The sequence below is a fragment of the Pongo abelii genome, chromosome 16, assembly GCF_028885655.2.
Source record: "Pongo abelii isolate AG06213 chromosome 16, NHGRI_mPonAbe1-v2.0_pri, whole genome shotgun sequence".
Classification (NCBI taxonomy): domain Eukaryota; kingdom Metazoa; phylum Chordata; class Mammalia; order Primates; family Hominidae; genus Pongo; species Pongo abelii.
Window position 1 is genome coordinate 4572384 of NC_072001.2, and position 16235 is coordinate 4588618.

Sequence of the window (16235 nt, forward strand, 5' to 3'; positions counted from 1 at the left end):
TCCATTCCATTCCAGGTTCCAATCCTAGCCATTCTATACCATTCCACTTTCTATTCCCTTCCATTCCACATTCCTTTCCATTCCATTCCACGTTACATTCCACGTTCCATTCCATTCCATTGCACATTGAGTTCCACTCCATTCCACATTCCATAACTTTCCCTTCTGTTCCATTCCGCATTCCATTACATTCCATTCCATATTCTATTCTCATTCCATTCCATTCCATTCCACAATCAATTCCACATTCCATTCCATTCCATTCCACATTCCTTTAGATTCCATTCCACATTATATTCCACATTCCATTCCTTTCCAGTCCAAATTCCATTCAACATTCCATTCCACGTTCCATTCCAGGTTTCATTCCAAGATCCATTCAATGTTCCATTCCATTCCACTCCACCTTCCATTCCACATTCCATTCCATTGCACTACACTTTCCATTCCACATTCCATTCCACATTCCATTGCTTTCCATTCCGCATAGCATTCCACATTCCATTCCACATTTCTTTGCATTCCATTCCACGTTCCATTCCATTCCATTCCACATTCCATTCCATTCCATTCCATTCCACGTTGGATTCCATTGCATTCCACTTTCCATTCCACTCCATTCGACATTCCATTCCGCATTGCATTCCATTCCACTCCACATTCCATTACATTCCATTTAAACTTTCAATTCCATTCCATTCCACATTCCATTCCACATTCCATTTCGTTTCACATTCTATTCCACATTCCATTCCACATTCCATTCCATTCCACATTCTATTCCACATTCCTTTCCACATTCCAATCTATTCCATTCCACATTTCCTTCCACATTTCATTCCATTCCATTTAAACTTTCCATTCCATTCCATTCCACATTCCAGTCCACATTCCATTGCATTCCACATTCTATTCCACATTCGATTCCACATTCCATTCTATTCCATTCCACTTTCCATTACACATTCCATTCCATTGCTTTTAACATTCCTTTCCACATTCCCTTTCACATTCCATTCCATTCCATTTCACATTCCATTCCATTCCATTTCACATTCCATTCCATTCCATTCCACATTCCATTCGATTACTTTCCACTTTCCATTCCTGATTGAATTCCATTCCATTCTTTTCCACATTACATTCGGTTTCATTCCACATTCCATTCCATTCCATTTTATTCCATTACACATTCCATTACACATTCAATTCCACGTTCAATTCCATTCCATTCCACATTGCATTCCATTCCATTGCACATTCCATTCCGTTTCTTTCCACATAACATTCCATTCAATTTCACATTCAATTCTCGTAGATTGCAATCCACATTGTATTCCATTCCATTCCGCATTCAATTCCATTCCATTCCATTTTATTCCGCTTTCCATTCCTTTCCAATCGCTTCCACATTCCATTCCACTCTATTCCACATTCGATTCCATACACTTCCACATTCATTTCATTTACATTGCAGATTCCATTCCACATTCCTTTCCACATTCTTTTCCACTTTCCTTTCCATTCCATTCCACATTCCATTCCATTCCCCTCCACATTCCATTCCATTGCATTCCACATTCCACATTCCATCGCATTCAATTCGACGTTCCATTCCATTCCATTCCACTTTCCATTCCATTCCACATTCCAATCCACATTACATTCCATTCCATTCCACATTCCATTCCATTCCATATTCCAATCCACATTCCATTCCATTCCATTCCACATTCCATTCCATTCCATTTGACGTTCCTATCCACGTTCCATTGCACGTCCCAATCCACAACCAGTCCATTGCATTCCACATTCCATTCCACATTTCATCCCATTCCTTTCCACATTCCATTGCACATTCCTTTCCGTTCCATTCCCCATTCCTTTGCCCATTCCATTCCATTCCATTCCACATTACATTCCACTACTTTCCACTTTCCAATTCTTTCCACATTCCATTCCACGTTCCATTCCGCATTCCATTCCATTCCATTTTACGTTCCATTCAACATTCCATTCCACATTGCATTCCATTTTCCATTCCGTTCCGTTCAACATACCATTCCACACTCTTCTCCACATTCCGTTCCACATTCCATTCCGTTCTACTCCACATTTCATTCCACATTCCATTCCACATTTCATTCCAAATTGCAGTCCATTCCATTCCACATTCAATTGCAATCCGTTCAACATTCCATTCCATTCCACATTCCATTAATTTCCATTCCATTACACATTCCATTCCACATTTCATTCCATTTTACATTCCATTTTATTCTATTCCATTCCACATTCCATTCAATTTCATTCCATTCCACATTCCATTCCATTCCATTGCACACTCCATTCCATTCAATTCCATTCCACATTTCATTCAATTCCATTCCACATTCCATACCACTCCATATTCAATTCCATGTACCATTCCTTTGCAAATTCCATTGCATTCCATTCAACATTCCAATCCATTTCATTCCATTCCATTGCACATCCCAATCCTCATTACATTCCATTCCATTCCACATTCCATTCCATTTCATTAAACATTCCATTCCATTCCATTCTACATTCCATTCCATTCCATTCCAAATTCTATTCCATTCCATTTCATTCCTTTCCATATTCCATTCCATTCCATTCCATTCCACATTCCATACCATTCCATTGCACATTCCATTCCATTCCATTTCACATTACATTCCATTCCATTCCTCATACCATTCCATTCCATTCCATTCCACATTCCATTACACATTCATTTCCATTCCACATTCTATTCCATTCCATTCAATTCTATTCCTCATTCCATTCCATTCCATTCCAGATTCCATTCCATTGCATTCCACATTCCATTCTATTACATTCCATATTCCATTCCATTCCATATCCCATTCCATTCCATTCCATTCCATTCCATTCCATATTCCATTCCATTCCATTCCATTCCATATTCCATTCCTTTCCATTACACATTGAATTTCACATACCATTCCACATTTCTTTCCATTCCACGTTCTATTTCATATTCCATTCCAAATTCCATGCCACATTCCATTTCAATCCATTCCACGTTCCATTCCACATTCTATTCCACATTCGATTCCATCCCATTCCAGATTCCATTCCATTCCATTCCACTTTGCATTCCACATTTCGTTCAATTCCGTTCCACATTCCATTACACATTCAGTTACATTCCATTCCACGTTCCATTCCACGTTCCATTGCACGATCCGTTCCATTCCATTCCACATTCCATTCAATTCCATTCCACATTCATTTCCATTCCATTGCAACTTCCATTCCACATTCCATTCCATTCCATCCCACATTCAATTCCACATTCCATTCCATTCCATTCCATTCCATTCCACATTCCATTCCATTCCTTTCCACATTCCATTCTATTCCTCATTCCATTTATCATTACACTCCATTCCGTTCCACTTTCCATTCCACTTTCCCTTCAATTCCATTCCATTCCATGTTCCTTTCCACTTTCTAGTCTACTTTCCATTCCACGTTGCCTTCCACACTCCATTCCATTCCATTTCACATTGCATTCCGCAGTCCATTCCATTCCATTCCACATTCCATTACATATTCCACTCCATTCCTTTCCACATTCCACTCCAAATTCCATTCAATTCAACTCCATTCCATCACACATTGCATTCCATAGCTTTCCATTCCACATTCCATTCCATTCCACATTCCATTCCTCATTCCATTCAATTCCATTCCACATTTCATTTCACATTCCATTTCATTCCATTCCACAATCCATTCCATTCCTTTCCACATTCCATTCCATTCCATTCCACGTTACATTGCATTCCATTCCAGGTTCCATTCCATTTCATGCCACCATCAATTCCATTCCACCTTCCTTTCCATTATATTCCGCATTCCATTACATTCCATTCCAGGTTCCGTAACATTGCATGCCACCATCAATTCCATTCCACCTTCCATTCCATTATATTCCGCATTCCACTCCATTCCATGCCACTTTCCATTGAATTCAATTCCACTTTCCATTCCATTCCATTCCTTTCCGCATAGCATTCTATTCCATTCCATACCTTTCAACTTTCCATACCATTCCATTCCACATTGCATTCCACATTCCGTTACATTCCATTCCACATTCTATTCCACATTCCATTCCCTTCCATTCCACATTCGATTCCTTTCCATTCCACATTCCATTCCACTTTGCATTCCACGTTCCATTCCACTTTCCATTGCATTCCATTCCATTCCATCCCTTTCCACTCCATTCTGGATTCCTTTCCATTCCATTCCACATTATATTCAACACTCCTTTCCATTCTATTGCTCAATGCATTCCATTCCATTCCACATTCGATTACATTCCATTCCACTTGGATTCCACCTTACATTCCACATTCCATTCCACGTTCCATTACACGTTGCGTTCCATTCCCTTCCTCGTTCCTTTCCACTTTCCATTCCACGTTCCATTCCATTCCATTTCATGTTCCATTCCAGTTTTCTTTCCATAACATTCCACATTCCGTTCCCTTCCATTCCATTCCATTCCACATTCCATTCCACTTTCCATTACCTTCCATTCCACATCCTTTCCATTCCATTCCACATTCCTTTGCATTCCATTCCACATTCAATTCCACATTCCTTTACCTTCCATTCGGCATTCTTTTCCATTTCATTCCTCATTCCATTCCACTTTCCATTCCACGTTTCATTTCACGTTCCATTCCACTCCATTCCTTTCCATTCCCTTCCAGATTCCATTCCTTTCCATTCTTCATTCTATTCCACCTTCCATTCCATTCCGTTCCACCTTCCATTCCAGATTGCATTCCATTCCATTCCACATTCCACTCCATTGCCGTCCACATTCCATTCCTTTCCATTCCAGATTCCATACCATTGTATCCCACATTCCATTCCTTTCCATTCCACTTTCCATACCATTCCATTGCATTCCACTCCACATTCCATTCTTTTCCATTCTACATTCCATTCATTTCCTTTCCACATTCCAATCCATTCCATTCCATGCCGTTCCACATTCCATTCCCATCCATTTCAAATTCCTTTCCAATCCATTACTCATTCCATTTCACATTTCATTCCATTCCACATTCTATTCCACTTTCCATTCCATTCCTTAAACCATTCCATTCAATTCCACATTCCATGGCATTCCATTCCCTTCCATTCCACATTCTATTCCATTCCATTCAACATTCCATTCCATTTTATTCCACATTCCATTCCGCATTGCATTCCGTTCCATTCCACATTCCGTTCCACATTAAATTCCACATTCCTTTCCTTTCCATTCAACATTCCTTTCCACATTAAATTCCACTTTCCATTCCTCATCCCATTCCACATTCCGTTCCATTCCTTTCCATGTTTCATTCCACATTCCTTTCCATTTCATTCCACGTTCCATTCCACATTCCATGCCACATTCCATTCCTTTCCATTCCACATTCCATTCCACGTTCCATTCCATTCCTTTCCACTTTCCATTCCACATTAGATGCCACATCCCATTCCATTTCATTCCACTTTCCATTCCATTCCACTCCACATTCCATCCACATTCCATTCCACATTCCATTCCATTCCACATTCCATTCCACGTTCCATTCCATTCCATTCCGCTTTCCTTTCCACATTTCATTCCATTCCATTCCACTTTCCTTTCCACATTCCATTCCACGTTGCATTCCATGATGCATTCCACGCTCCATTCCATTTCATTCCATGTTTGATTCCACATTGCATTCCATTCCATTTTCTATTTCACATTAAATTCCACATTCCATTCCACATTGCACTGCGTTCCATTCCACGTGCCACACCACATACCATTCCACAATCCATTCCACATTCCATTGCATTCCACATTCCATTCCATTCCATTCCAAATTCCATTCTGCATTCCATTCCACTTTCCATTCCCATTCCATTCCATTCCTTTCCACATTCCACTCCACGTTCCAATCCCTTCCATTCCACATTCCGTTTCATTCCATTTCACATTCCATTCCAGATTCCATTTCACATTCCATTCCATTACTTTTCACATTCCATTCCACATTCCCTTATACATTCCAATCCATGCTGCATTCCACATTCCATTCCACGTTCCATTCCACGTTGCATTCCAAGTTCCATTCCACGTTACCTTCCATTCCATTCGACGTTCCATTGCACAATCCATTCCATTCCATTCCACTTTCTATTCCACATTGCATTCCACATTGCATTCCATAATCCCTTCCTTTCCATTCCACATTCCATTACGTTCCTTGCCACATTCCAATACATTCCATTCCTCATTCCATTGCATTCCATTCCACATTCCATTACATTCCTTATCACATTTCATTCTACATTGCCTAGCATTCCATTCCACCATCCATTCCACATTCCATTCCACTTTCCATGCCAATCCATTCCACTTTCCATTTCACGTTCCATTCCGCCGTCCATTCCACATTCCATTCCACGTTCCATTCCGTTCCATTCCACATTGCACTCTACTTTCCTTTCCTTTCAATTCCACTTTCCATTCCGCATTCGATTGCACATTGCCTTCCACGTTCTATTCCACAGTCCATTCCACATTCAATTCCTTTCCATTCCACATTCCATTCCAAGCCATTCCATTCCACATTCCATTCCATTCCATTCTGCCTTCAATTCCATTCCATTCCATTGCACAATCCATTCCATTCCATTAAATTCCACATTCAATTCCTTTTCCTTCCAGATTCCATTCCATTCCATTCCGCGTTCCATTCCATTCCACTCCCTTCCACATTCCATTGCATTCCATTAAATTCCACATTCCATTCCCTTCCTTTACACCTTCCATTGCATTCCATTCCAATTTCCATTCCATTCTGTTCCATTCCACATTCCATACCATTCCATCTATCCACATTCCATTCCTTTCCATTCCACATTCCATAGCATTCCATTCAATTCCATTACATTCCACATTCCATTCCATAACATTGCGCATTCCATTCCATTCCAATGCGTTCCACATTCCATTCCATTCCATTAAATTCCAGATTACATTACATGACATTCCACATTCCATTCCTTTCCATTCCACATTCCATTCCATTCCATTCCTTTCCATTCCACATTCCATACCATTCCATTCCATTCCAAATTCCATTCCTTTCCTTTCTCCATTCCATTCCATTCCAATTTCTTTCCATTACATTCCACATTCCATTTCACATTGCATTCCATTCCACATTCCATTCCACTTTCCATTGCATTCCACTCCACATACAATTCCATTCAATTCCACGTTCGTTTCCATTCCATTCCCTTCCTTTCCATATTCCATTCCATTCTTTTCCGCATTCCATTCCACATTCCATTCCATTCCATTAAATTCTATATTCCATTCCATTTCATTTCTCACTCCATGCTAATTCTTTTCACATTCCATTCCATACCATTCCATTCCATTCCACATTACATACAATTCCATTCTATTCCACATTACTTTCCGTTCCATTCCACCTTCCATACAATTCCATTCCACTCCACATTCCATTCCTTTCCATTCTACATTCCATTCCATTCTATTCCTCATTCCAATCCTTTCCATTCTATTCAATTCCACTTTCCATTCCCTTCCATTCCATATTCCTTTCCATTCCATTCCACATTCCTTTCCAGGTTACATTCCGCATTCCAATAAATTCCTTTCCCCATTGCATTCCACTCCATTCCGCATTCCATAACTTTCCATTCCGTTCCCTTCCGCATTCCATTACGTCCCGTTCCACATTCTACTCTCATTCCATTCCATTCTATTCCACATTCAATTCCATATTCCATTCCATTCCATTCCATGTTCCATTCCATTCCATTCGACATTCCATTCCTTTCTATTTCACATTACATTGCACTTTCCATTCCATGTTCCATTCAAGGTTCCATTCCAAGTTCCATTCCACTTTCCATTCCATTCTACTCCACGTTCCATTCCACATTCCATTCTATTTCATTACACTTTCCATTCCACATTCCATTCCACATTCCAATCCACATTGCCTTGCATTCCATTCCACATTCCATTCCATTCCTTTCCAATCCACATTCCATTCCATTCAATTCCACATTCCATTGCTTTCCATTCCACATCCCATTCCACATGCCATTCCATTCCATTCCACATTCCATACCATTCCATTCCTTATTCCAATCCATTCCATTCCACATTCCATTCCACATTACATTCCATTCCATTGCACTTTCCTTTCCATTCCATTCCACAATCCATTCCATCCCCTTCCGTTCCACTTTCCATTCCATTCCATTCCACATCCCATTCCACTCCATTCCATTCCATTCCAATCCACATTCTATTCAATTCCATTCCATTCCCTTCCCTTTCATTTTCAATTCCATTCCATTCCACATTCCATTCCATTCAATTCCATTGTATTCCACATTCCATTCCTTTCCATTCCATTCCACATTCCATTGCATTCCACATTCCATTTATCATTGCACTACATTCCACTCCACTTTCCATTCCACATTCCCTTCTATTCTATTCCATTCTACATTCCATTCCACGTTCTAGTTCACTTTCCATTCCACGTTGCATTCCACACTCCATTCCATTCCATGCCACATTCCATTCCACATTCCATTCCATTCCATTCCACATTCCTTTCCAAATTCCATTCCATTCCATATTCCTTTCCATTCCACATTCCATTCCTCATTGCATTCAATTACATTCCACATTCCGTTGCGCATTACATTTCATTGCATTCCACATTCCATTCCATTCGAATCCGCATTCCATTCCATTTCATTCCAGGTTCCCTTCCATTGCATGCTACCATCCATTCCATTCCACGTTCCATTCAAATCCATTCGGCATTCCATTCCATTCCATTCCACGTTCCATTCCAATCCATTCGGCATTCCATTCCCTTCCATTCCACGTTCCATTCCATTCCATTCCACTTTCCATTTCATTCCATTCCACATTCCATTTTACAGTCCATTCCAAATTCCATTTCACATTCCATTCCTCATTCCGTTTCACATTCCATTCCACATCCCGTTTCACATTCCATTTCACATTCCATTCCTTTCCACATTCCATTCCATTCTGTCCACATTCCATTCCATTGCATTCCACATTCCATTCCATTCCACATTCCATTCCACATTCCATTACCCATTCCATTCTATTCTATTCCATTCCACATTCCATTCCTTTTTATTCAACATTGCCTTCCTCTTTCCAGTCCACATTACCTTCCACATTCTGTTCCACATCCTATTCCACGTTCCATTCCATTCCATTCCACATTCAATTCCATTGAGTTAATAATTCCATTCCATTCCATTTCACATTAATTTCCATTCCATTGAATTCCACATTCCATTCCTTTCCACATTCCATTCCACATTCCAATCTTCGTTCCATTCCATTCCATTCAATTCCACATTCAATTCTATTCCATTCCACAATCCATTCCAAATTCCACTCCACCTGCCATTCCACTTTCCATTCCATTCCATTCCACAGTCCATTCCACTGAATTCCACATTCCATTCCGTTCCCTTCCACATTCCATTCCATTCAATTCCATGACATTTCATTCCATATTCCATTCCATTCCATTCCACAATCCATTCCACATTGCATTCCTTAGCATTCCACATTCCATTCCACATTATATTCCATTGCATTCAATTTCATTCCACATTCCTTTCCATTTCATTCCACATTCCATTCACTTCCTTTTCACATTCCATTCCATTCCATTCCACATTCGATTCTATTCCTTTCCACATTCCTTTCCTTTACATTACACTTTCCATTTCATTCCATTCCACATTCCATTCCATTCCATTCCACATTCCATTTCACATTCCATTCTATTCCATTCCACATTCCATTTCATTCCATTCCATTCCACATTCCATTCCACCTTCCATTCCACTACTTTCTACATTCCATTGCACATTCATTTCCATTCCGTTCCACATTCAATTGCATTCGGTTGCATATTCCATTATATTCCATTCCATTCCCCATTCCATTCCACATTCCATTCTACATTCCATTCCACATTCCATCCCATTCTATTCCAAATTCTATTCAACATTCCATTCCGTTCCTTTCCACATTAATTTCCATTCCATTCCTCAATTCATTCCATTCTATTCCATTCCGTACTATTCCACATTCCATTCCATTCCATTCCATTCCATATTACTTTCCATTCCATTCCAGAATCCTTTCTATTCCGTTCCACATTCCATTCAATTCCTTTCCATTACACTTTCCAGTCCATTTCCTTGGATTCCACATTCCATTCTAATCCATTCCATTCCACATTCCATTCCACATTCCAATCCATTCCATTGCACATTCCAACACATTCCATTCCATTCAATTCCTCATTCCATTCCACATTCCATTCCACATTCCATTCTATCCCATTTCACATTCCATTCCACATTGAATCCCATTCCATTACATATTCCATTCCATAATCCATTCCATTCCATTCCACGTTTCTTTCCATTCCATTCCATTCCACATTCCATTCAATTCCATTGAATTTCACATCCCATTCCCTTCCATTCCACATTGCATTCCATTACATTGCATTCCACTTTCCATTGTACATTCCAATCCATTACTTTCCATATTCCATTCCACATTCCATTAAATTAAATTTCTCATTCCTTACTACATTCCATTCAATTCCATTCCACATTCCATTCCACATTCCATTCCATTCCATTCCACGTTCCATTCCACGTTCCATTCCACGATCCATTCCATTCCATTCCACATTCCATTCAATTCCATTCCAAATTCCATTCAATTCCATTCCACATTCCTTTCCACATTCATTTCCATTCCATTCCTCATTCCATTCCACATTCCAATCCATTCCATTCCACATTCCATTCCATATTCCATTCCATTCCACATTCCATTCCTTTCCATTCCATTCCACATTCCATTCCATTCCACATTCCATTTCTCTTTCCACTCCATTCCATTCAACTTTCCAATCCACATTCCCTTCCATTCCATTCCATTCCACATTCCAATCCACGGTATAGTCCACTTTCCATTCCACTTTCATTTCTCAGTCAATTCCATTCCATTCCACGTTCCATTCCATTCCATTCCACATTCCATTACACATTCCACTCCATTCCATTCCACATTCCTTTCCAAATTCCATACCATTCAATTCCATTCCATAACACATTGCATTCCATTGCATTCCACTCCATTTTCCATTCCATTCCACATTTCATTCCACATTCCAGTCCTTACAATTACACATTCCATTCCACAATTCATCCCATGCAATTCCATATTCCATTCCACAACCCTTTCCATTCCATTCCCAGTTCCTTTCACTTCCATTCCATTCCATATTCCATTCCATTCCATTGAAATTCCACATTCCTTTCCATTCCATTCTGCATTCCATTGCATTCCATTCCACATTCCATTTCACATTCCATTCCACGTTACATTTAACATTCCATTCCACATTCCATTCCATTCCATTCCACATTGCATTCCTTTCGATTCCACATTCCATTCAATTCCATTATACATTCCATTCTATTCCATTACACATACCCTTACATTCCATTACACATTCCATTAAATTCCACATTCCCTTCCACATTCCATTCCACATTCCTTTCCATTGCATTAAACATTCCTTTCCATCCAGTTCCATTCCATTCCACTCCACATTCAATTTCACATTCCATTTCACATTCCATCCCATTCCATTCCCCATTCCACTCCACATTGCATTCCATTCCATTCCATTCCACATTTAATTCCATTCAATTCCACATTCCATTCCATTCTATTCAATATTCCATTCCATTGCATTCTATTCCACATTACATTCTATTCAATTCCACATTCCTTTCCATGCCATTTCTCTTTCCTTTCCATTCCATTTCACTTTCCATTCCATTCTATTCCTTTCCACTTACCATTCTATTCCATTCCACTTTCCATTCCACATTCAATTCCACATTACATTTCACATTCCATTCCACATTCCATTTCACTTTCCATTCCATTCCATTCCATTTCATTACATATTCCTTTCCGTTCGAATCCACATTCCATTCCATTCCATTCCACTTTCCATTCCTTTTCACATTCCATTCCATTCCATTCCACATTCCATTCAATTACATTGTACGTTCCATTCCTCTTTCAATTCCACATTCCCTTCCATTCCATTCTTTTCCACATTCCATTCCATTCCATTCCACATTCCCCTCCATTCCATTCCATATTCCATTACATTGCATTCCACATTCCATTCTCTTCCATACCACATTCCATTCCATTCCATTTCACATTCCATTCCATTACATTGCATTCCAAATTCCATTCCTTTCGATTCCACATTTCATTCAATTTCATTCCATTCTATTCCACATTCCATTTCATTCCATTCTATTACACATTCCATTCCATTCCATTCCTCATTCCATTCCACATTCATTCCACGTTTCATTCCATTCCATTCCATATAGTATACCACTCCATACCACATTACATTCCATTCAATTCCACATTCCTTTCCATTCCATTGCATTCCACATTCCATTCCAGTACATTCCCCATTCCATTTCATTCCTTTCCATTCTATTCCACATTCCATTACATTACATTCCACATTCCATTACATTCCATTCCACATTACTTTCCACATTCCATTTCACTTTGTATTCCATGTTCCATTGCATTCAATTCCACATTCCAAACCATTCCATTCCACATTCCATTCCATTCCACTCCACGTTCCATTCCATTCCATTCCATTCCATTCCACAATCCATACTATTCGATTGCATTTCACATTCCATTCGCTTCCATTACACATTCCATTCATTTCCATTGCACTTTTCATTCCATTCCATTCCACCTTCTATTCCACGTTCCATTCCATTCCATTCCATGTTCCATTCCATGTTCCTTTCCAAGTTCCATTCCGCATTCCATTCCATTCCTTTCCATATTCTATACCATTCCATTCCATTCCACAATTCTTTCAGCATTCCATTCCACATTCCATTTCTTTCCACATTTCATTACATTCCACGTTCCCTTCCACGGTGCATTCCACGTTCCACTCCATGTTCCATTCCATTCCACGTTCCATTCCACTCTCCATTCCATGTTCCATTCCACGTTCCATTCCAAGTTCCATTCCGCGTTCCATTCCCTTCCATTACACGTTCCATTCCACATTCCATTCCATTCCATTCCACTTTCGTTTCCACATTCCATTCCTCATTACTTATGTCTGTGCACTCCTTTCCATTCCACATTACATTCCACATTCCATTCCACATTCCATTTCGTTCCAATTCACATTCCATTCCACATTCCACTTAAGAATCCATTACAGATTCCATTTCATTCCATTCTATATTCCATTCCATTCCACTCCACCTTCTATTCGAAATTTCATTCCATTCCTTTCCACATTCCCTTGCACATTCCATTCCACGTTCCATTCCATTCCATTCCACATTCCATTCCATGTTGCATTTCATTCCTTTCCACGTTCCATTCCACGTTCCATTCCTCATTCCATTCCACATTCCATTCTACATTCCATTCCGTTCCATTCCACATACCATTCCACATTCCATTCCACCTTCCATTTCTCATTCAATTAAACATTCCATTTCACTTTCCATTGCATTGCATTCCATATTCCATTCCATTCCAATTCACATTGCATTCCATTCCATTCCACGTTCCATTCTGTTCCACATTCCATTCCATTCCACATTCCATTCCATTACATTACATATTCATTTCCATTCCATTATATTCGACATTCCATACAATTCCATTCCACACTCCATTCCATTACATTGCACATTCCTTTCCACATTCCATTCCACATTCCTTTCCACATTCCATTGCGTTCCATTCCACATTCCATTCCATTCCTTTCCCAATACCATTCCATTCCATTCCACATTCCATTTCATTCAATTTCACATTCCATTCCATTACATTACATTCCAAATTCCATTCCATTCCATTCCGTTTTCCATTCCATTCCATTCCATTCTTTTCCGCTTTCCATTCCATTCGATTCTATTCCACATTCCATCCCATTTCATTCCACATTCCATTCAATTACGTTCCACATTCCATTCCAAGTACCATTCCAAATTCTATTCCATTTTCCATTCCACATTCCATTCCATTTCATCCCACATTCCATTATACTTTCCATTCCATTCCATTCCAGATTGCATTCCACGTTCCGTTAATTTCTATTCCACCTTCCATTCTATGTTCCATTACTCATTCCATTCCCTGTTCCTTTCCGCGTTCCATTCCACATTCCATTTAGTTCCATTCCATATTCCAAAAAATTCCATTCCATTCCAATCCACATTCCATGCCATAATCCATACAATTCCATTCCATTCCATTCCACAATCCGTTCCATTCCATTGCACATTCCATTAAACGTTCCATTGCACATTCAATTCCTTTCCATTACACACTCCATTCCATTCCGTTCCACATTCCACTCCACCTTTCACTCAAAATTCCATTTCAGATTCCATTCCAGTCCATTCCACATTCCATTTCACATACCATTCCAGTCCGTTTCATATTCCATTGCACATTCCATTCTATTCCATTCCACATTCTATTCCACATTCCACATTCTATTCCATTACATTCCACATTCAATTACACATTACATTCCAAAATCCTTTCCATTTCATTCCACATTCCATTACACGTTCCATTCCATTCCATTCGATGTTCCATTCCTCGTTCCATTCCATTTTCCATTCCATTCCATTGTACATTACATTCCTGATTCCATTCCATTGCATTCCACTTTCCATTACACGTGCCATTGCACATTCCATTTCATTCCTTTCCACATTCCATAACACGTTCCATTCCATTCCATTCGAATTTCCGTTCTACGTTCCATTCCACATTCCGTTCCACATTTCATTCTACATTCCATTTCACATTCCAGTCCATTCCATTCCACATTCCATTCCATTCAATTCCACTTTTCATTCAACATTCCATTCCACATTCCTTTGCACATAACATTGTACATTCCATTCCACATTCCATTCCATTCCATCTCACATTCCATTGCACGTTTCATTACATTCCATTTCACATTCCATTCCACGTCCTATTCCATTACATTACAAGTTCCATTCCACGTTCTTTTCCACGTTCCATTCCACATTCCATTCCATTCCATTCCTTATTCCATTCGACATTCCATTCCATTCCATTCCATATTCTATAACATTCCATTCCATTCCACATTCCATTCCACATTCCATTCCACTTTCCGCTCCTTTCCATTACACATTCCATTCCATTCCAATCCCCATTCCATTCCATTCCACTTTCCATTTCATTCAAATTCATATTTCATTCCATTCAATTTCACATTCAATTCCATTCCATTGCATTCCACATTCCATTCCATTCCATTCCGCGTTTAATTCCATTCCATTCCATTCCACATTCCATTCCATTCCATTCTATTCCACATACCGTTCCATTCAATTTCACATTCCATTCAATTACATTCCACGTTCCATTGCACTTATTATTCCACTTTCTATTACACTTTCCATTCCACATTACATTGCACATTCCATTCCATTCCATTCCACATTACATTACACTTTCCATTCCATTCCATTCCACATTACATTATACGATCCATTCCATTCTATTGCACCTTCCATTCCACGATCCATTCCATGTTCCATTCCCCGTTCCTTTCCACATTCAATTCCACATTCCCATGTATTCCATTTCATATTCCTTACCATTTCATTCCGTTCTAATCCGCAATCCATGCCATATTCCATACCATTCCATTACATTCCATTCCACAATCCATTCCATTCCATTGCAAATTCCATTTCACATTCCATTCCACATTATATTCCTTTCCATTCCGCATTCCATTCCACAATCCATTCCTCAATCCATTCCACATTCCATTCCATTCCATTCCACATTCCATTCCACACTCCATTCCACATTCCATTCCACATTCCATTCCATTCCATTCCACATTCCTTTAAGCATTCCATTCCATTCCATTCCACTTTCCATTTCACTCAAATTCATA